Raw genomic sequence first — 10,573 nt, forward strand, 5'->3', positions numbered from 1 at the left:
CGATTCTCCTGCCTTAGCCTCCCCCCAGCTGGGATAACAGGCACCCACCACCAGGCCTAATTTTTTATATTTTTAGTAGAGATGGGGGTATCACTAGGTTGGCCAAGCTGGTCTCGAACTCCTGACTTAGGTGATCCACCCGCCTCTACCTCCCAAAGTGCTGGGATTACAGGTGTGAGCCACTGCACCCAGCCTCCAATAGGTATTTATAAGATTATACTGAGTTTATAGAACTTTATCACTCTGACTTAAAACCAAGATTACATACAACAAAAATTCAGACTCAAACATTATTGACTGACACATTTTCTTTCAGGAAGTGGCCTTTGTTTCTCAAATAAACTTCCAACCAAATTTATTTGGGAAAATGGTAAAAAAAATACATGAGTATTCTTGAGTAACATCCCAAATTTAGCAACTTAAAGCAAAACACAATTATCTCATTTTGAAATTTTAAATGCACTCATTTTGAAATTTTAATTTATAGAAGATCACGCAGCACAAATATATTGTCATAACATTTTGCTGCATGCTCATTATCATTTCTTTCTTTCTTCTTTAAGCGTTCATTTATTCACAATATCCCTTGTAATTTCTGTCAATAGTTGACATTTCTGCCCTGAAGAAATTACTGCATATTTTGTCTAGTCAAACACCATTTTCAAAAATAGCCAATATTTCCTTTCAGCATCAACAAATATATTCATCTGTCCAAAGATGCTACTCAGTATAAGAAAATGAATAAGGTAGTTGTTGAGAAACTGAATCTGATCACATATTTCACATTAATACTTTTAAGTTGCGTTTCTCACCATACCCCTAAATAATTTCAGATGGATTAAAGAGTTAAACTTAGTAGAATCTAGTTTTGGCCATTGGAAGGATGTACGAAAATAAGAAAGGCATGGTAGAAAGCACAAAGGGAAAAAAATGGACCTACGGAACTACATAAAGTTTTAGTATGGAAAAAACATATTTTTACTAGACTGTAAAAGTGTTTTTAATTACTTGAAGAGTTAACATGGATTGAATAAGAAACACAAGGCCCCAACTGACTAATTGACAGACAACATAAAGAGAGACTCCAAAGGGTAAATGCAGAGGCAAAAAAAAAAATCAACATCACAAATAATTATAGAAACTCAAGTTAAAAATCAGACTCCATCTTTACCTATTAAAATAATCCATTTCTAAAATGTACAATTCACAGTAATGATGGAGGCACGGTATCATATATTACTGTTAATAGTGATGCAGGGCAATTTGTCAGGAAAATATGGCCATAAAGGAGAACAAAGGAAAATGACCACATATTTGATACTAATAGCCATCTTTGAGATTCTATGTTTTAGAAGAAAACTATATTTACAATGGGGCTCAAGACATTACATCACAAAATTGAAAATACGACAAAAAAGCTAAATATCCAATAAGAAGTAGTTTCAGAAAGTGAAAACTTGCCCTGGCAATGGGAAGTAAGAGAAGGCTGTAAAAAACAGACACTAAATGGCAATGATGCCCTAAGCATGATGTGTTCGGGACTGTGCCTGAAACGAGTCAGCAACAAGGACATCCTGCAGCCACAAAACAACTAAACAGCCCTCTCTTTGTACTAACACTAGTGGCCTGCTGATTTACCAATACAACACGGCGTTGTTTCGATCCTCCCACCTTCTAGAGAGTAATTGCCAATATAACCAGTCTCTAAATTGCCCCTGCTTTCTGACAGCATCCAAGTCATAAATGGCCCCTCCTCTTCGAGCCCTGTTAGAATCACCCTGGATGAGACTAAATCCTTTTATAAGCCTTTCTCCAAATCCTCCTACTGGAACCTCCATGGTTCCACTAGTGAGTGTTCTCCTTTGCAGCAGCAAGCGAAATAAACCTCATTTTGTTTCATTTATTTGTGTTTTTATAATCTTCATTTGGTGGATTTCAATAGGTTGAGCTGTGACCCTCTATTATATTGAGTATCATCCAACCATTCTAATGATAGCATGCAAGAGTATAAGACATGACAACAACTACATTGAATATCTACTTCTGTGAATTACAATATAGATCAGATCTCACATTTGACAAACCCTGATTCTTATATTCTTATATTTTCTTCTTTACATGAAAAATATGTAAAGAAAATATAACAAGTGCTATGGCTAAAACACTGGGTTTATTGGTGTTTGTTCTCCAGGTAATTTCTTCCTTATTTTCTTCCCTAAATTCTAACTTTCTTAAAGTTGAGTAAATTGTATTTCTAATAAAAACACTTTGTAAAAATATGTCATATGTGAATAAAACAAAATCTCTTCCCTCGATTAAATAGAAGAGCTCACGTATTTTATGTTCTCATTTTTTTCTACTGATTCAGCAAAGAATAAATACGTATATAACCATTAATTGATATGTATGAGTAATTAATTTGATACTTTTACATTGATATACATAATGATTAATTCATGCACATACTTGACGTATTGATACATATAATGAACTAATTTATATGCGTCTGTCATTACTTGATACATATAAATTGCAATAATCCATTCCTTTACATGTTCATTTGTTTATTCTTTGTGTTCATTTATTTATTAATCTCAAATATATGTTGAATTTTAAAAGCACAAATATATAATGAGCTTCTTTAATTTTCCAGACAGGGATAGGTAATAGTGAGACAGAATTGAACATGATCAACCTCTTGCTGGAGAGGAACTCACTCTGCCATGGGAGAGAGAGAAGGTAGATAGAGGTACGTTATCAAATGGAGGGATACTTCTATATTCTCCCACCAGGTGATGCTATGGGAACAGTGTCAAGGGAATACCTGCTCTCTTGGGCGAGAGTGGTCAGGGATGACTTCAAAGAGGAGGTGATGTTCTCCATGAGACCTGAATAACAAGTATGTGTTTGTCAGGCAATGGAAAGAAGGAAGAGCATTCCAAGCTACTTAAGAATATACAATTAAGAGGTAAAGTAAGAAAGACAATTAATGCCTTAAGATCAATGTGGGTATAATCAGAGAAGGATTTGTAAAGGGAGTAAAACTTGACCTAGATCTTAGAAAATGGAGCTGTCCGCATGATCTCACTCATAAGTAAGTGTTGAGCAATGAGAACACATGGACATAGGAAGGGAAACATCACACACTGGGGCCTGTCAGGGGATGGGGGCTAGGGGAGGGATAGCATTAGGAGAAATACTTAATGTAGATGATAGGGTGATGGATGCAGCAAACCACCATGGCACGTGTATACCTATGTAACAAACCTGCACGTTCCACACATGTACCCCAGAACTTAAAGTATAATAAAAAGAAAAAAGAAAAAGGAAAAGAAGAAAATGGAGGTATCCAGCAGAAGAAAGAAGGTTCAATCTGGAACAATTGTATAAGCACTTGTCTATGTGTGACTTGGTGGTCAATATAAATTATTATGGAATAGTTTCCTGTGTCTGTAAAGAGTCATCAGATAAATTAGGAAGCATGACTTTAGTTTTGGAACAATATCTCCAACTATAATACTTCTATGAATTACAATATAAATCAGATCTCACATTTGACAAACCTTCATTCTTATATGAGTAAAAGGTCACTTGATACAGTATCTTTCCTTAGCAGAGGAAGGTTCAACCACAAAAAGTCAGCTGAAAAATGAATACTTTCTGATCTAATCCAGTTGACCTATGAACACACTCACCTGTCTATTAGGATTGCACCCACAGTACTACAAAGACATTTTTCTGATACACTGCTACATTTTTATGTTCTCTGAACTCAGAGTTGGGCCAAAAGCGATAAAAGTAGAGGCAATGCTTCTTTGAAATTAACTAAAGAAAAAAATAAGAAGAAGATCAATCAGTTTCTAATGGAAAGAAGTTATGCCAAGTTGCAAAGATGCAAAAACACAAAGTGTAGGGAAGAATATAATTCAGACTTTAAACTGGGTCTGGAAATGTTGCAAGTTTAGTTACATACGGCAGCCAAACAGAGCACATGCCAAAAGAAGCAACGTGAGTGTGAGAAGGTGTGAAGCTTGATCTGTGCATATAAGGAACATTAGCAAAGAGAATAAAAAATAAAATATCTGTACAGCAAATAGGCCACATTTGTACAGAAAAGTGTAGGGAGCAATTTTGAACATGATAAGAATGAAGAACCAGAGAAATTATAGTGGGGCAAACTATCTTAGATTCCATTTTGTTTTTATTCCCCTCACCCCCAGTCCCGAGCTTCAACAGAGGCCTTTTACTTATCTAGAACCATCGCTTTCCTCCTTTCCATTTCATTAACAAAAACAGGTAAAAGAAGCCTATTCCCTTTGAAGAGTTAAAATGTAGACACATTTAGGAGGAGTCAGAAAGCAATACCAAGTATTTCTTTTTCTTCCATTTGTGCCTAAAGTCAAGTTTTTTTCTTTTCCTCTTAAGGATTGATGAGTCCACGCTAACTAGGGGGACAATTTAATGAAAACACAATACAATGACTCATGCATGTTTGTTTAAGAAACTGTTAAGGAACTGTCTTTGAAATATACTACACGCTGGTGATTATTCTGAAAAGGTAAAAGAAATAGCAATCTTTTTTTTTTTTTTTTTTTTTTTTTTTTGAGACAGAATCTTGCTCTGTCACCCAGGCTGGAGTGTAGTAGCCCAGCCTTGGCTCACTGCAACCTCTGCCTCCTGGGTTCAAGCAATTCTCCTGCTTCAGTCTCCCAAGTATCTGTGACTGCAGGCACGTGCCACCACACCTGACTAACTTCTATATTTTTAGTAGAGATGGGGTTTCACCATATTGGCCAGGCTGGTCTTGAACTCCTGACCTCAAGTGACCCACACACCTAGGCCCCCCAAAGTGCTGGGATTACAGACATGAGCCACAGTGTCCCGCCAGAAATAGCAATCTTGTTGTCTAGTTTCAGGTGGTCCTATTTACAGAAGTAACTCTGTTAACACGTATTCAACCAGGTGAAAGATACTTTCACAGAATGTTAATGTTACCTTCCTTATTTAAAGGCAAAAGCTCATCTGTGACTTGATTTTAATGTAATATAAAAGGTATATAACTGGATTAGCCATGTAATGCTGCATAACTAATTACCCCAACATTTTCCACCTAGAAACAAAGGTTTTCATTTTACCGTTTCTCAGGGTCAGGCCTCCTAGCATAGCTTCGCTGTGACTTCCGGCTCACCATCTCTTACAAGGCTGCCATCAAGGTGTAAACGATGGCTGCAATCATGTCAAGACATGATGAGGAGAATTCCTAATTCCAAACTCATCCACATAGCTCTCAGCAGCCCTCCAGTCCTGGCTGGCTGTGGGCTGGTAACATTAGCTCCATGTCACATAAGCCTCTCTGCAAACCACTCACAATACAGCAGGTAGCTGTATTATACTCCAGAGCAAGAGGTTGGTAACAGACAGAGACAGAAGTGAAAGTCACAGTATTCTGTAACCCAATCATGAAAGTGACATTGCATCGATTTTGCAATATTCTATTCATTCACAAGTCAGTTACTATGCATAACACACACTTAAGGGAAAAGAATTATACAAAGGTATGAATACCAAGATGCAAGATCATTGGGAACCACTTAAGAGCCTGCCATTCAAAATGACAAAAACAGTCCTTAACTAATTGAAAATTATGCAAATTTTATTTAAAGTAAGATATCTTTAATAATTTAAATTCGGAGATCACAAAGAGATATATTTATTATCTTCCCAAAATTTTACCTGTTATTCATTCACCATATTTGATTAGTTACCTGGCCAACAAATAACCTAACCATCTGGTTAAATCTGACATTGTGTGTATGACCTCCTAATAGACTGACACAAATGAATTGATCCACATCAACCATGAAATGACCACTGTTGAGTGAGGTTATAGGAAAAACAAAAAATGAGTTTCTTATTTTCCTGTCTTACACAGAATGCTTCATCTCTGGTCACCAAAATGTGAGGGTGGAAGGCAGACCCCAACTGGGTGTCCTCTAATTCAACCCAATTCTGACACAATCTACCTGGAGCTAGTGTCAGATCCCACAAGTTAAGGGTTCAGGCCCATAACACTGCGACTGTCCACACCAGAGTCACCAGTTGTAAGTTTGGACCTCTGGAACTCCTGAAGACTGACTATAAATTGAGGGTTTCCACAACTCCTTTCCTTGAATTGACTCATTTGCCATGATGGCCCATAGAATTCACAGAAACACTTACTTCCATTTTACTGGTTTATTAATAAAGAATATCACAGAAGATACTGATGAACAACGAGAGGAAAGAAATGCAAAGGGCAAGGTATGTAAGTAGCTTGGCGCTTCCATGCCCTCTCTGGATACACCATGCTTTAGAAAGCTCCATGTGCTCAGCAATCCAGAGTTCTCCATACCCTGCTCTTTGGGGCTTTTTATGGAGGCTTCATTACATAAGCATAACTGATAACATCATTGGCCACAACTTTCAACTCCTTTGCACACACATTATTATTTTTAACCTTTGCACACACATTATTTTGAATTATTTATCCACATATCCATCACTATCTACATTAAGCTAAACATGAATTCATAATGATGTTTCCAACTTAATCCAGAATAATGAGGCTCATTCTAGGATTCTCCCCATTCTTATATGTGTTGACATAAAAGCTTTAGACAAATTAAATAAGAGTTTATCTGAGCAAAGAATAATTCATGAATTGGACAGCACTCTAGAGTATAATACTCATATACAGTTTAATAGTTTAATTTGTCATTAGTCTTACACTCATCTTCAAAGTTAATTTTTTTTAAATATGTGTATTAGGCCATTCTCGCACTGCTTTGAAGAAATACCCAAGATTGGGTAATTTATAAAGGAAAGAGGCTTGACTCACAGTTCCACATGGCTAGGGAGGCCTCAGGAAACTTACAATCATGATGGAAGGCAAAGGAGAAGGAGGTACCTTCTCCACAGGGCAGGACGATGGAGTGAGTTTAAGCAGAGGAAATGCCAGACATTTATAAAACCATCAGATCTCCTGACATTCACTCACTATCACAAGAATACCATGAGGGAGCCCATCTTCATGGTCCAATTACCTCCATGTGGCCCTTCTCTTAACACATTGGGATTATGGATATTACAATTCAGGATGAGATTTTGGGTGAAGACAAAGCCAAACCATATCAATTCATAATAATTATTTTTCTTTTCTTTTTTAATTTCAGTGGTTTTGGGGGATCAGATAGTTTTCAGAAGATAATTCAGAGAGCACTGTTCTACAGTTTGGGCAATGAGCTTTCATAGGCTGAACACAGAAATAAAGCACAGAGACAGCTTGATTGGTTGCATTTGTCTTATTTGGACATGGTCTGGTCAATTGGCCACCTGTGATTGGCTGAAGCTTGACTGCTTATGATTGGCTAAGACCTAGCTATCTGTTACAAAATGTATACTTCTAAGTTAGGTTGTGGTTTATTATTTGGAACTCAATATACAAGGCCAATGGCTTTCTGCCCTATTTTATTTAACATGTGTTAACTCCATTCCAACAATAAAAAACCTAGCTCCCATCATCCACCATCCATTTATTTGTTTAATCTTAGTAGACATGTACAGAGCTTTCATAATTATGAAGTCATACACCTATAAGAAATAACTATCAATTAAAGTACAATAATTACATAGCTTAATAGTTTTTCATTAGTCTTACAGTCATTCCAAAGTTTTTTTTACATAATATTTTTCTTTAATTTTTTTAAAATTTCAATAGTTTTTGGAGAACAGTTCGTTTTTTATTACATGGATAAGTTCCTTAGTGCTAATTTCTGAGATGTTGGTGCACCTGCCACCCAAGCAGTGTACACTGTACCCAATGACTGATGTTAATTACATTGGCATTTCTTTATCCCTACCCTCTTCAGTGAGGTAGGGATATATATATTTCATATATTTGTAATATGATCAGATTCTTTAGTCACAGTCTGCATTGCATTCTGAGATTTCCTGACCTTCTGGTTGATTTTTTTTAATGTGCCTATATTACAGTTAATTCTTTGCACTATAAAGTTATATGGGATTTGACATATTAATAATGTCATGTATCCAGCACTATAGTCCTGTACAGAATTGTTTTATGAACTTGAAAAAAATAATAATAATGTCATGTATCCACAACTACATCTTGTACAGAATGGTTTTATGGACTTGAAAAAAAATTTCCTGTGCTTTATCTAATCAACCCATCTTCCTCCCCAAAACTCTGCCAATCACTGATTTGGCTTCTAGTTGTTTTTTTTTTTTCTTTTCCAGAATGTAATATAAATGGAATTACATGGTATGTAGCTTCATAAGACCAAGTTCTTGCATTTAGCAATATTCATTTAAGATTCGTTCATACCTTCACATGGCTTGATAGTGCACTTCTTTCTATTGCTGAATAGTATTTCATGGTATGGATGTACCACAAATGTTTCTCCACTCACCTTTTGAAGGACTTCTTGATTCCTCACAGGTTTTGGTAAATATGAAGAGAACTGCTATGAACATTCATGTGTAGGCTTTTGTGTGAGCATAATTTTTCAAATCCATTGGATGAATACCTAGAAGCACAAATGTTAGGTCATGTGGTAAGCCTATGTTTAGCTTTATATCAGCCTTTGAAATATTGATGGATACCAAGTTATGCAGATGTCTTTTAGCATAATGTGCTTTATAAATTTTTGTCACCACTCAACAAAGGCTTTCTAGTAAACTATATGAAAATTGGGAGAAAATCAGTTCAACGATTACTGTAGGGCAGCATTTCAAAGCTGGATTTTACTGGGGAGGGGCGCAGCGGAGGAGAAGTATTCAAAGGCAAGAAAAGAGAATGGAGACAGGAAATTTCAGCTAAGTTGTAAACATGAGAGGAGGATTTGAGGAAACAGAAGTCAGCAATGGAAGAAATATGTTTCTTACCTGAATTTGGTCACTCACATGCAGCCTCAAAAGGAGAAACACAGAGTCTATTAAAAATCAGTCGTGAGGAGGAAAAGTATGAGAGAGTAGAGATACAAAGCATGTAATAAGGGAGAGAAATAAGCAGCAGGGCTGAGGAAACCATGAGCCTTTTGAGCTGAAGGCACATCAAGATTGGGCGATGCAGTCTGGAATCACCAGCAGGATGCAGCTTTGGGGGTGACCCATGTCCCCGAGAATAAGCCTCTCCGCAATCTCGATTTCTTTGATTGACAAAAGTCTTCAATGAACATATTCAAGACCTGGTCCTTCACCCCTTTTGATGGTGTGCTTTTTGGAGGAATGCCGAACAATTCGACTGCTCTCTGCTTCTCCTCCCACTCCACCCTCATGGCATATGTGGCACGTTACAAAAGCTATAAATGTCATAAAAGTGAAGAGTCCAGAGATGCTACATAGTAATCCAATCTTTAATGCAGAAATAAAATGTTTGAAATGTAATTTGATGTGGCTCCTGAGATGTTTCTTCTAGGAGCATGTGAATGAATGGTGACCGAGTGTGTGGTTACTGAAATAATCAAATAATCATATGGAAGTAAATAGGATCAGGAAACACTTCATCCACAAATTGCTATATCATTGCTATAACCATCACACACAGAGAAAACCATGCTTCCCTAGACCTTGCTTCATTCCTTGACTTCACACTCTATGAGGGAATCTCTTGGCTGGCACCTTCGGATCTCTGATACAATTGTAGAACTATTTGCTTCTCAAGGTGTCCTACTACGCTAGAGGCCAAATTAGGAAATCCATAACAGATTCATGATCAAATATGTTTTATTCCTAAAATTCATGATATTTCCCTTAGAAACTTTTACAACATTCTCACGAAGCTTACTTGATTTTTGTTTTGACTTACCATCTCTTAATATGATAATTCTTATTTTTCACTAGTATTTCTTCAGAGGTCTAAAATACAAAGAACTAAAATTATAAACTGCAAAACGTGCATAATTGAGAAAATTCATTATTCTGGCTTAGGGAAAATATGAGCTCAGTTCACTTAGAATCTTCTACTTAACAGCAACAACCATTTGTAAGAATAAGTTAAAAAGCTCTTTTTAAACTACGCCTCCACCTCTATCACCGCACTCTGTATTTTCGGTAATTAGGATTACCGAAATACACAAATGTCGGGGAAAAGTAGAACTCCAGTCCTTTTGTAATGCCTGTCTTATAATATATCCCTAATATATTTGAATGCGAACCTACCACCATTTTTTATTTATAATCTATGAGTTTTATATTCAAAAGGTGTTCAAAGTCACCACTGATGTGAGAGACACGAAGGCACCCACGTCTAAAACAACTAAAATGTACAAGCAACTGAGTAATTTAGTGACATCTAAAGGTAGTTCTTCATTTTACTGAACAGTGAGAATATGTAGGACAATAAGCATACTTCTCTGTCATTAGGAATGAAAATGTAGCACAGACATGCGGGGACCCACAGTAAAACCTCATCAGTATTTTCAAAACACATCACACTCCTCTTGGTGCTCTTTGAAATATATTAGCAACGTAGTAGGTTCTCTGTCCTGAATTATCTCCCTGTCTTCCTCTTTGA

Source organism: Sapajus apella, unplaced genomic scaffold (genome assembly GCF_009761245.1).
Source record: "Sapajus apella isolate SASKATOON/1434 unplaced genomic scaffold, GSC_monkey_1.0 scaffold11, whole genome shotgun sequence".
Lineage (NCBI taxonomy): Eukaryota > Metazoa > Chordata > Mammalia > Primates > Cebidae > Sapajus > Sapajus apella.